This window comes from Montipora foliosa, chromosome 3 (assembly GCF_036669935.1).
Source record: "Montipora foliosa isolate CH-2021 chromosome 3, ASM3666993v2, whole genome shotgun sequence".
NCBI lineage: Eukaryota > Metazoa > Cnidaria > Anthozoa > Scleractinia > Acroporidae > Montipora > Montipora foliosa.
This window is the reverse complement of record NC_090871.1, coordinates 56,874,580-56,885,625: the sequence shown is the minus strand read 5'-3', so window position 1 is coordinate 56,885,625 and position 11,046 is coordinate 56,874,580. Positions and strand designations below refer to the sequence as shown.

At 39.9% G+C, this 11,046-nt stretch overlaps 1 long non-coding RNA gene across 3 annotated transcripts in view; it reads right to left on the bottom strand.

The window, feature by feature from the left end:
* Window positions 1-10,993: 10,993 nt before the first annotated feature.
* LOC137997778 (uncharacterized) overlaps window positions 10,994-11,046 on the bottom strand; it is a 6,778-nt gene continuing 6,725 nt past the window's right edge. For all 3 annotated transcript variants that reach the window (XR_011122577.1, XR_011122578.1, XR_011122579.1), the window contains one exon: window positions 10,994-11,046. This exon is cut by the window's right edge and continues 580 nt beyond it. This is a non-coding gene — a long non-coding RNA (uncharacterized lncRNA).

The following is an 11,046-nucleotide window of genomic DNA, read 5'->3' as shown; positions in this document are numbered from 1 at the left end:
TCGTCATTTTTTAAGGTAAAATAGTCACACTTTACAACAGGGAAAGATGAGTCTATTCAGGCTGAATTTCCCAAGAGTTATGTGAGCTTACAGCGGTTATCGGTCACACGCCCTCAACGATTTTGTTTTCATTTTTCGAAACTAAATTGATTGACTGACGTCCACCCAAAGAAGGAAAAATGAAAGAAGTCGTTAAGGGGCACGTGTGAATGGTAACCGCTATAAGTACTTGGGAAGAAATTGTTTTGTTTGAAATAAGCTGAAAATTGTTTTAGATATTACCTATTTTCCTGTATGTTTTTAGAAAGAGGGATCTGAAAATTTTTCATTTCCGTGTGGTAAAATGCTTTTCCATAAGTATTGTACGTATGCAAGGATGCGTTCGATCGGCTTTATTCCGGAATAGGAATACACAGATTTGAATTCAGAAACCTTCGCTTTTACAGAGATTCACATGGAAACGAAAAACTTACTGAAATGAAATTTTAAACATATCTTCAACATCCTATAGTTGCTTACTAGTAAAAACTACACCAAACATACTATTTCAAATCATCACTGCACCTATTTTTATTCCGTAATAGGGTCAATCGAACGAACCCTTAAGAGATCAACAAACGAGTGTAATCAAGAAAATCGAGCGCCCGAAGACAATTGCTGTAATATTTGATGTCAAAACATTATCACCCCACCATCACGAAAAAGAAAAGCCCAGACAGTTGGATTCTCATCCGATGTTACGACATGAATCCCCTCCCAAAAGGAGTCAGCATGTGACAAATTACTCAACGAGATGAAAGTAAACATTTGCACGACGCAGGATCATTTTAAGTGACTTTGGTTCAAGTTCTTATTCCGGATTCCCCATTCCGGATTCCGGACCCGTAGAAAAATACGTTTTGCCGTAGAAAAGTAAGTTTTGCCGTAGAAAAGTATGTTTTGCCGTGAGAAAGTAAGTTTTGCCGTGGAAAAGTAAGTTTTGCCGTGGAAAAGTAAGTTTTGCCGTGGAAAAGTAAGTTTTGCCGTGAGAAAGTAAGTTTTGCCGTGGAAAAGTAAGTTTTGCCGTGGAAAAGTAAGTTTTGCCGTGAGAAAGTAAGTTTTGCCGTGAGAAAGTAAGTTTTGCCGTGAGAAAGTAAGTTTTGCCGTGGAAAAGTAAGTTTTGCCGTGGAAAAGTAAGTTTTGCCGTGGAAAAGTAAGTTTTGCCGTGAGAAAGTAAGTTTTGCCGTGGAAAAGTAAGTTTTGCCGTGGAAAAGTAAGTTTTGCCGTGAGAAAGTAAGTTTTGCCGTGAGAAAGTAAGTTTTGCCGTGGAAAAGTAAGTTTTGCCGTGGCAGATGTGGGCCACCGTAGGTAGTGGCGGTGACCGCTATGAAAATAGACTTCATGCGGTGTGCTAACCAACAGGATCTAAAAAAACGAATGCCACTTTCCGACTTTCCGCGTGAAGTATTCCATTCAGGCCAGGTAACTTGATTCCGAAAATAACTCGAATTGTCGCCAAAACAGTTGCCAGACTTACCTCAAACAGAAGCACCAGTGTGTTTAAACAAGGGTACTATTGTCTTGTGTCTTTGTCTCGGATAGCTATTTCTGTTCCGTCTTGACAAATCATAAATTTCAGGCATTTCACAGGTATTCAGCCAAAACACCTACCTTTGAGTAGCTATCATTGTACAAGGTCTTTTCCTGGGAAGGCAAAACCATGAAACGTTGGGTCTACTTGATGCACGAGTATGCTTGACCGGTATTAGATGGGGTCAAGAGAGAATGAAGGAGACAGAGGGAGTCGCCTAGTCTAGCCCTTGGGATATGCTAATTTCAGTTGAGTTATTTATAGATTCAGAGGCGAAGCGTGAGATTTTAAATGTTTTAAGCAAGAGCTGATACAACGTAGATTTGATTTTAGAGATGTACTATATTTCGGCTGGCCAAACCAGCCTTCTTCAGGTACAATGAGAGTTTACATTGAATTGCTTCTATGTACATATATTTATAGTAAATGGATGTTGAGGTGAGATTTTGAAGGTGTGCGCACACGAAGAATAGGGAACTTAAGCAACGACAACGGCGACGGCAACGAGAACGTCACAAATTTGCATATTTAGTGGACAAAAACAATAGCTTTGCACGCCCTGCACGTGCGTTTTTCATTTTTGTCCTTTTCTTTGCCGTCGTCAGCAAAACTACAACGTGAAATAGCCAAATTTAAGGTTTTATGAACAACGTCAGCACTTGAGGATAAATTTTCATTTTGTCCCCTAAATTAAGCGCCGTTCTGACCAGTGTCATTTTTGAGGAACTACCACACCCTTGTCATGTTAAAAAGGTTGAAATAGTCACGAAACGATTAAAACAACGCGAATTTACATTTTGAGATGACGTTCTCGTTGCCGTCGCCGTTGTCGTTGCTTAAGTTCCCTAATGGGGGGGGGGGGGGTCTGGGGGCATGCTGCCCCAGAAAAGTTTGAGATTTAGGGTCTCGGAAATATAATTTCCGATTATTTTCCAAGGAAAGCTCAAAAAACAAATGCGAAGGAATATGCAGTAGTTGAGTTGTTTATTTTACCCATGTGCCGAGTTTACTCTGCAGCAAGCTACAACACAAGCAGGGGGTACACAGTACAAGCAAAGAGCAAGACGTCGCAAAGTCCGTTATAACATCATCAGCATCATCATTATAACATATCCTTAAAAAATAACCGGGAACTGGGGGACTGGTGATACTGAAGACTGACACTGTGTGGTGGCTTCGAAGGGTAGAGTTGTTTTTTGCTTTCGTCCACTATTACGTTTTTTGCAGTAAAGGCCAAGGTGTCAACGTATCTGCAGGATCTTTTGCAAGTCAAGACCCCGGGAAGCTACTCCTTACGCTCTGACTCCTGGGTCTTCTCAAGGTACCTCACACCTGCATGGTGCAAGACCTTTCGAGACCGGGCATTTGCTGTTGCAGTTCCCAGATTCTGGAAAAGCCGTCCTCTTGCTATCACACCGAGTGACTCTATTGATAATTTTAAAGGGAACTTGAAAACGCCAATTATCAACATGGCGAGAGTTTGTTTTCTAAGGATTCTGGGAAGATTTTGGTTCTAGACTCTTGAGTCCAAAATTCTGGATCCAACATGTTGTATTCGTTTGGCCACCTCTTACGACACTTTTCAACAGCGTCCAACAATGTTGGATGATGTTGGATCCGTTTGGCCAGGCCTGTATGGGTTAATGAAAAGATACTGGAAATACTCACACACAGACACCACTTTAATTTGAAATTTAAAAAATTTGGCCCGATTTTACGACTAAAAAAAATAATGCTTCCATGGGGTAGGAATTCCCGGATTTGAGCTGTACGCACGGGCGTACGTGCGTATATAGACGCTACGCCCCGGAGATGTCACGAAAATGTAAGTTTGTTTCCGGAGACGTACCCAAACTCAGGAGAATCAAAAAGGGCGTTCGGAGTGGAATTACGGTTTATTGGTGAAAACGAGTTTCAGAAGCAAGGAAATTTGTATATTCTGCCCCATAACCGGAGTGGGAGAATATCTAATGGCCTCTTGGATGAAGGTCGTCACGACACAGTGCCAGATAAGTTCGAATGACTTCATGCTCGGGAAACAGACTTCCGATCTAAATATTCGGCCAACGCCCCCACAAGCCCTTTCTCTCCCCCTCATTTCTCTTAATGGGGTTAAAATTTTTGCCAGCAAAAGGAGACCGCAAAGCAACAATCTTAACAACTCTTGTTCTTCGGAATCATGGGTTGAAAATAATGAGTCCACAATATACTTGAACAATTTAATCTTTGCTTTCGGGAAAAAAGCCTCCGTTCTCTGAATAACACCGACTGCGCATGTATGTTACAAGTCAAGGATACCAATATTTTTTTTCTACAGATCATAACAACTGTTCCTGTGCATTATCGCCGACGGGCGATGGAATTGTTGTTATCGTTATCAAAAACTGTAAGCCAACGATTTCCACATGCCTTAGCAGCGGAAATTCTCTGGGTACAACTGTTCGACGTCAAATACATTGACTTGTTTTCGTCAGTTTCATCGAAGGCTTCAAAGATGAGAAGAAATAGTGATAGCAATACCTTTATCAAAAACAACACCCAAACAGTAGGCCATGTGGCTCTTGTAAGGCCGTGAACATTCTTTCTTTTCTTGCAGGGGTGTTCCTGCAAGGCCTAGCACGCCAACATATCAAACATATAGCAATCGTCAGAGAAGTGATGACTATTGATGTAATGACTACGACTGTCTCTTTTCCGTCTTTTATCAGCACACACTAAGAAACGTCTTCACTGGTCTCACAATTTTTACAAGTCTATCATTTTCAAGTAACCGGCAATCAATAATTCCTTATAAAAGGCAGGACAATTGATCCCAACGGTCTTAATATCCGCGAAAAAACGTATTAGATTCAGTTTATTATTTAGAGTCACTTCTGTTCAATTCAAATATGTTGTAACTACCATTTTTTGTGAAGAGGAAACAACTGATATTGAACGTGGTCGGGATCCTTGCAATGACGAAGATCGTCATCAGAGACCCGCTGAACAGAATAGCGGAAGCGAGGTCCTCTTGAAGAGAGTTTCCTCGAAAGAAGGGACTACTGAGGACCATGCGCGTGATGGAGATACGAACAGTGACTGAATCCATGAAACCGTGAACGATTTGTCTATTTTGTGAAAATTGTGCAAACTAATTGAATGAAATGCTTTTTCAAACTGAAAAGGATGTTCACGAGCTTCGTTTGAAATTAGCATACTTAGTAGGTCTTAGCCACCAATAGTGGGTCATTATCTTTTCGATTGAACTTATGCGAAACATCTCTTATTAAAAGCGAAACTAAACTAAAACCCAAAATCATCTTCGTTACAGGTGAAAAGATCAATCTCAGTGAGGAAATGTTTTAGGGTAAGTGCAATTTTGGCCGGAAGATGACTGAAGCACTGCTTCGGCTACGAAAACGTCATCTCAATCAGTTCACTGATGTTCTATCTCTTTTAATGCGTAGAATGTCAGTTATCCTACAATGTGAAAGCGTACAAATGGCAAGAATGAAATATTTATCCTTATGTGCCGATCTTCTCCACAAACTACTGATTTTAATTATTTAACATCATCGTTTTGGAGGGAACAACGAAGAAATACTGTAAACTAAGATTTAAAAAAAAACGCATGTGAAGAAAAAATGCGAAAAGGTTAGAACATTTACGATGCAACTACCAAAAATAAGGACGGACCCCGGGTGCATAAAGCATAGTCAGCGAATTATTGCGGTCATCGGTTTCCCGTTTTGTCTCGTGATGGGAGCCAAAGCGCACCCGTCTGGTAAGTGGTTATGCCATGCTGAGGAGCTCTAACAAGGCCGAAACGGCTGTTCATGGCTGCCAATTAACTGAGTGAAATGGTTGTGCTTATTCGTGATGTGCTGGCCACACCGGGTTGGTATTATTGTGTGTTCACCTTGTTTTTATTACTTTTTTCATATTTTATTATCTTGCTCGCAGGGCTGCTATTGCGTTGATGGAAAATTAGACTGAAAAATGAACCTTTGTCAATGGATTCTGATGAGGACATACAAGAAAATATGGGATAATAGAGCGAATCCCTGTGCCATGATAATTACCTTTATTATTCCACTACTACGCCATTTTACTTCGCAACTACGTTAATGACTGGAACTCTTCGCCGTTACGTTAATGACTGGAACTCTTTACCTAACTCAGTTATGTCTGCTTCTAGCTTAAGCTCGTTTAAAACTTTACTACTTCATTATCTTTGTAAATAGATAGGTCTTTTAGTTTTCGTACACATTGTGAAATTATATATTAGATATACTATTCTTAATTGTTTTAACTTTTATTTCTGGAGAGCAGTTTTTATATGGGAATTCAGTTTCCCCCTATTGCTATCCTTTACCTATTGTACTTTTGTATATATATTTTCTTTTGTTCATTGGTAAGAAGTTTATTAAACTTAAACTAAACTTAAACTCCCAAAATATCCTTGATTGCAAGCACGTGATAAGACGGCCATGTTGCATGGTGTCAAGACAATAGAAAAATGTAGCTCAAGTTTTGCATAATATTACATTGAAATTAATTCCCTGAAGACTTTTTCGTTATTGTTCTTTCCACCAACATGGCTGCCGTGACGTCAGATACAATGAAAGAAAATGTTAAACCATTCAATGGTTGCGGTTGCATTGGGAAGTCAACACTAGTTCAACACTAGTGTTACACTGTGTTTCTCTTAAGTGTGACCTCAACCAATAAGGGGTATGAAATCTATTTTTTTGATCGCGCTCTTGCTTCGAAGGTTCTTTTTATCTGTTGTTACCATGACCGCGCTGTCCAGTTTCATACCAACAGACTAATAAGGTGTCATCTTTGAAATAACTACACGTTATGGCACGAAACTAATAATAGATTTCAAGTCATTTTCATCAGAATAGGGCCATATATTGGGGATTCGCTCTCTACCCTCTCGTACACTCTTTATGAGGATCTGTGACTTTGGGAACGTTTTAACGTGCAATAGGCCATTTTCGAAATATCAGATATTCAACTTGATAGTGAGGCAATGAGGACAAATACAATAGAAACACGTTGGAATGTATGTGAAAAATATTTACATATCATCCACTTTCCTTTGTCTTTGTCCGCACTGCCTCAATATCAAGCTGAATTTTAATATATCGAAAATGGCTTATTTTTGGCTTCGCATGTTTGGTGGGCTCACGAGAATCGAGTGTACTGCATTGTTCTCTGGCAAACCAGGAAAAAGGAAAAAAAATTGAAGCAGTTACAGAATACAAGAAAAGCTAAGATCGCAACAAATCTATTGCCGTGATTCCCATACAAATCCTTATATTTGCGGTCATGTTTCGTTTTACCAACGCTGATTCTAGACTGCGTCATGTAATTGCCTTTTCTGATGGGACGCCGGGAAACATTCACCGATTCAAAATATGCACTTAGGGAGGGTAATCAAATCCGTTTTTGTCAAATGGAATCGACAAGAGGGATCATCCTCCTTACTAGGGTCTTTCTTCTTTCCTTCCCCCTGGGGCAGGAGCTAGAGAGAGGGCAAGAAGAGATACCCTGGTGACGAGGGAGTACTTGGCAACAACTACAGGACTTGCAAATAAAAAGAATAATTTTAAACCGGAGGAATTAAAGTTCCGACAGTCGAATTCGTTTGATATCTTTCAAAAAAAGAAAAGTATTTGTATCAGAAAAAAATATGTTTTAGAATCGCTTAGTTTCATTTTCGAATTTTCCGGGCGGAGCTCTGCTACAAAAGTAGGCAGGGATGGGTAAAATTGAAGATTAAAATGGATTACAATTAGGGTTTTTGAAAACACGCTGTTTACCCTAACAGCTTTTCAAAGTTTATCTCTGTTGTTTGTAACATGATTTATCCATGCTCGACAGGCATGTTTTTGGTCGCGAATCTTTGATTTGTGTTGTTTCAAAAATAATCTCTGGATTAACGTTAAGTTGCATGGCGAGTAAGAACGAGTGATTGATAAAACTACACTAAATGAATTGCACTGCAGTGAGACATCCCCTTTAATATGAAACCCTACTTTATTTCTAGAGTGGAGGTTCCCTTAAGAATTAATATGGCAGGCGTTTGAAGAAGATGTGAAGCACAGTGAATGATGGAATGGTGTAATGACCGGGGCCTGTGGGAAGGGTTTGATACAAGTTGCTTGGCAACGACCGAGAGTGCAACTGAAAAATCAGAGTCCTAGGCTCTAATCTCAACGGGTAGAGCATCCGACCAGTGTTACGGAGGTCGTAGGTTTGATTTTTCCGTTGACCTTGTGTCCGTTGCCAAGCTTAAAGCAACTTGTGTCGTAAGATGTGAATTACTAATTCCTTTATCTCTTTTGGTACTTGACCAAGAAAAATTTTAAGAGAAGCAGGCTTTTGGCCGGCCACTGTTTACTCTCCTGGAAAAAGTGGTCAACCAGGCGGTGTATGATGCCTCGTCCTGGTTGCTTCTCATCTTGAAAAAGTCACTTTTTTGCATACGGCTGGCGCCTGAAATTTGAATTGACCAATCAGGATTCAGCAGGCGGGAAAAACTTTACTGTCCTAACTTCAACGAAAGTTAACAGGAATAGCATTGAAATAAGGCCATTTATCTCACAAGAGATGGCATAAAATATTCAGGAAAAGGGACTTACAATTTCCAAAACCATATCATACTGTAAAAAGTGAAAAATATGAAAAATTTTGTGACTCCAAGCTTACAATTTGGCGTCAAAAATGGATCACCGGCTTCCGGTATGACAACTCGGTCGTAGTTCGTGGATTGTCGCCAGGTAGAGTAATAGTTGTGTTATTTTGAGTAAAAGCCGGAATTCTCAACTTAACTATCAGAAGAGGCCTAGGCAACTTTAGCACTGCCTTTTTTTGTTAGCTTTGAAGAAAAAGGCTATTATCGTGTCGTTTCCGTAGGAAAGCTAAGTTTTGACTGCCGCTCGTACTGCGGGCGCAGCCGCCGTATATATTAGGTTCTTGCTTTTTCAACTAAAAAGGGCAAGCCTCAAGACGAAATGAGGACGAACACTCTTCTCTATACGAATCCCTCCTGTCGTAGAGCATAGTAATCCAGTTTTTCACTTCATGTTACCAGTCAGATGAGCTATAATGTTAACAGAAGCGCACCAAAGACAAGCGATGCGCTTACACATAACTAAAACAAATGTACATATTTTTTTCACGTGCATGTATAATATATATTTGAGTGTCAATTTCTAAAAACCAGTAGTAATGGATTATTCTAAGCGGTTGACTTTTTGTCCAATATTATGGTATTGTTCGTATCTTTTTTAATTTCCTCAGTTCAATTTATGCCCGAACTAGGGCCATTAATCTATCTGGAATAATGCACTTGTCATCGGCTTCCCCGAGGGGGGACCCCGGGCTGATGTGGAGGAATACGGGGATTTTGCAACAAATTTCTGCCCTCGTGGTGCGGGAAATGTGGGGACTTATATTTTTGAATGCCCTGCTCTCGGGGACAATTATATGGGGACTTCGCTTCTGTTAAACTGAGAGGAGATTGCGAACGATCGATTGTTCGCTTGCTCGATGACAAGATGGCGGAGAAGAAGAAAAAGGTATGTTTTAAAGTCCCATTGTTTTTTGTCTATCAAACAGACCATCCGTCAAAAATTTGTACGTATTTGTAGGCATAAGCAACTTTAAAATTCCCCTGTGTATATATTATTGTTTATAGAGGTCACTGTTAAAGGTCAAAAGGTCGTCTTTTGTTAGTGATACAATAGAAGCGGTATCGCTTTAATACCGCTTTAATCAACTTGGATCGTCTTTCTCAACTGTTCTGTTTTCAAAGGACAACAGTATATTTATCAATAGTCCCTTTGAGTTGTGTTAAGGTGTATGTTGCTGTTCTGTGATATAGAGTTTGAATGTTGGGTGCTTGGCTTCGCCAAATACTGGGAACTTTGCAAGAAAAAAATTCCCCACGGGTGGGGAAATACAAGAACTTTGAAATGCACAATTAGCAAAGTCCCCACATCAGCATCCCCTAACTTTTTGCTAATTTATCATAATTTTTTTAATTTTTTTTAAACGAAACTAGTGAGCAGCACACAGCAACTGATCTTGTTAACTTTGTTTATTATCCGACCGGTTTCGTCTGATCAAACAGACTTCATCAGGGATTCTAACAAGATGTCTAAAGGAAACTAGTTTTATACATGAAGTGATAGTACAAAGGCACGTTCCAGTAAGGGTGTGAACAGCAAGACACCCACAAGAAATACGCGCAGGATGTAACGTAAATCCTGCGTAGAAACGGTGTAAAGTTTAATTTTGGGGCTCCCAAAATTAACTTAACACCTTTTCTACGCAGGATTTACGTTACATCCTGCGCGTATTTCTTGTGTATTTCTTCACTTTAGCAATCGACTTTCAGTTTAGAATTGTTACTTTTGGAAATCGATTTTTGAATTTGAGATCTACTAAGGCCCGGGCTAAGGGTTAGGGTTTAGGGTTGGTTTTAGGCTCGGTTCAAATTTCCGGAATTTTTGCTTGTTAAATGGAACGCTCTAATCTCTTCCCGGGCTTCGAGGTCGCGCTCCTTGTTTGAGAGTGGCGCACTTTTTGAACATTTTCGCGGGTTTAGGGGAAGATGACTCAGAAACAATGAGTTGTACCAGCAGTTCATCAAGGGTAACCTCTATTTATATCCCCACTTATTCCTTCAGGTAACCCTTTCCCGAGTAAATTTATTTTTAGGAACAGGAATTTCCTGCGAAAAGTATCATATTTCCGTTGACCCTGCTGAACCTCCCAGGAAAGATTGGGAGATTGAAAGATTGATTACAACAGTGGGCGTGCTGCATTTTCCAAGGGAAGAGTTCTATAAATAAATCTACTCGAGAAAGGGTTAACTCCTGGGCCTTGTATGAGAGATATAGGCTCCACTTGATGAGCTCCTGGGAGTGTACTATTTTTGATAACAACGACGATTTAATAATTCTGGTTGAAGTTGCCTGCTTTACGGGGAGGAATTTAAATCGAAGTGTATTTCGAGCAAGATAAAAGCAAGAGCTGTAACATACCGTTTCCAAAATTTCAAAATGATCCCATTTTAAATAATAACCAGTTGATGTAACGTGGTCCGCAAGAGCCGGCGTTACTGATAACCATTAATTAATGCCTTAAAATGTTCAGTTTTTCTGTCATGCAATCGCAAGCGAAAGGGCGATCCCACATACCGTTTTTAGATGAAGAAAACAAATTTCACTGCTGGAAAATACTGAAATCTTGGAGCGAAAACCCACAAGCTGAACATTGGTACGCTGATTGTGTATCGGCCGATATTATTTTTTCACATGTGTCGCGCTTTATGGGGAGCTAAAACCGACATCTGTCGCGAATGGAACAAAAAAACTTTCGGTAAATCCGGAAATTCCATCAGAGGGTGATAGATAAAGATAGATAGATAAATCGTTTATTAAAAAGAAACACCTTGCAGTCCAGAGACTGAATTACGT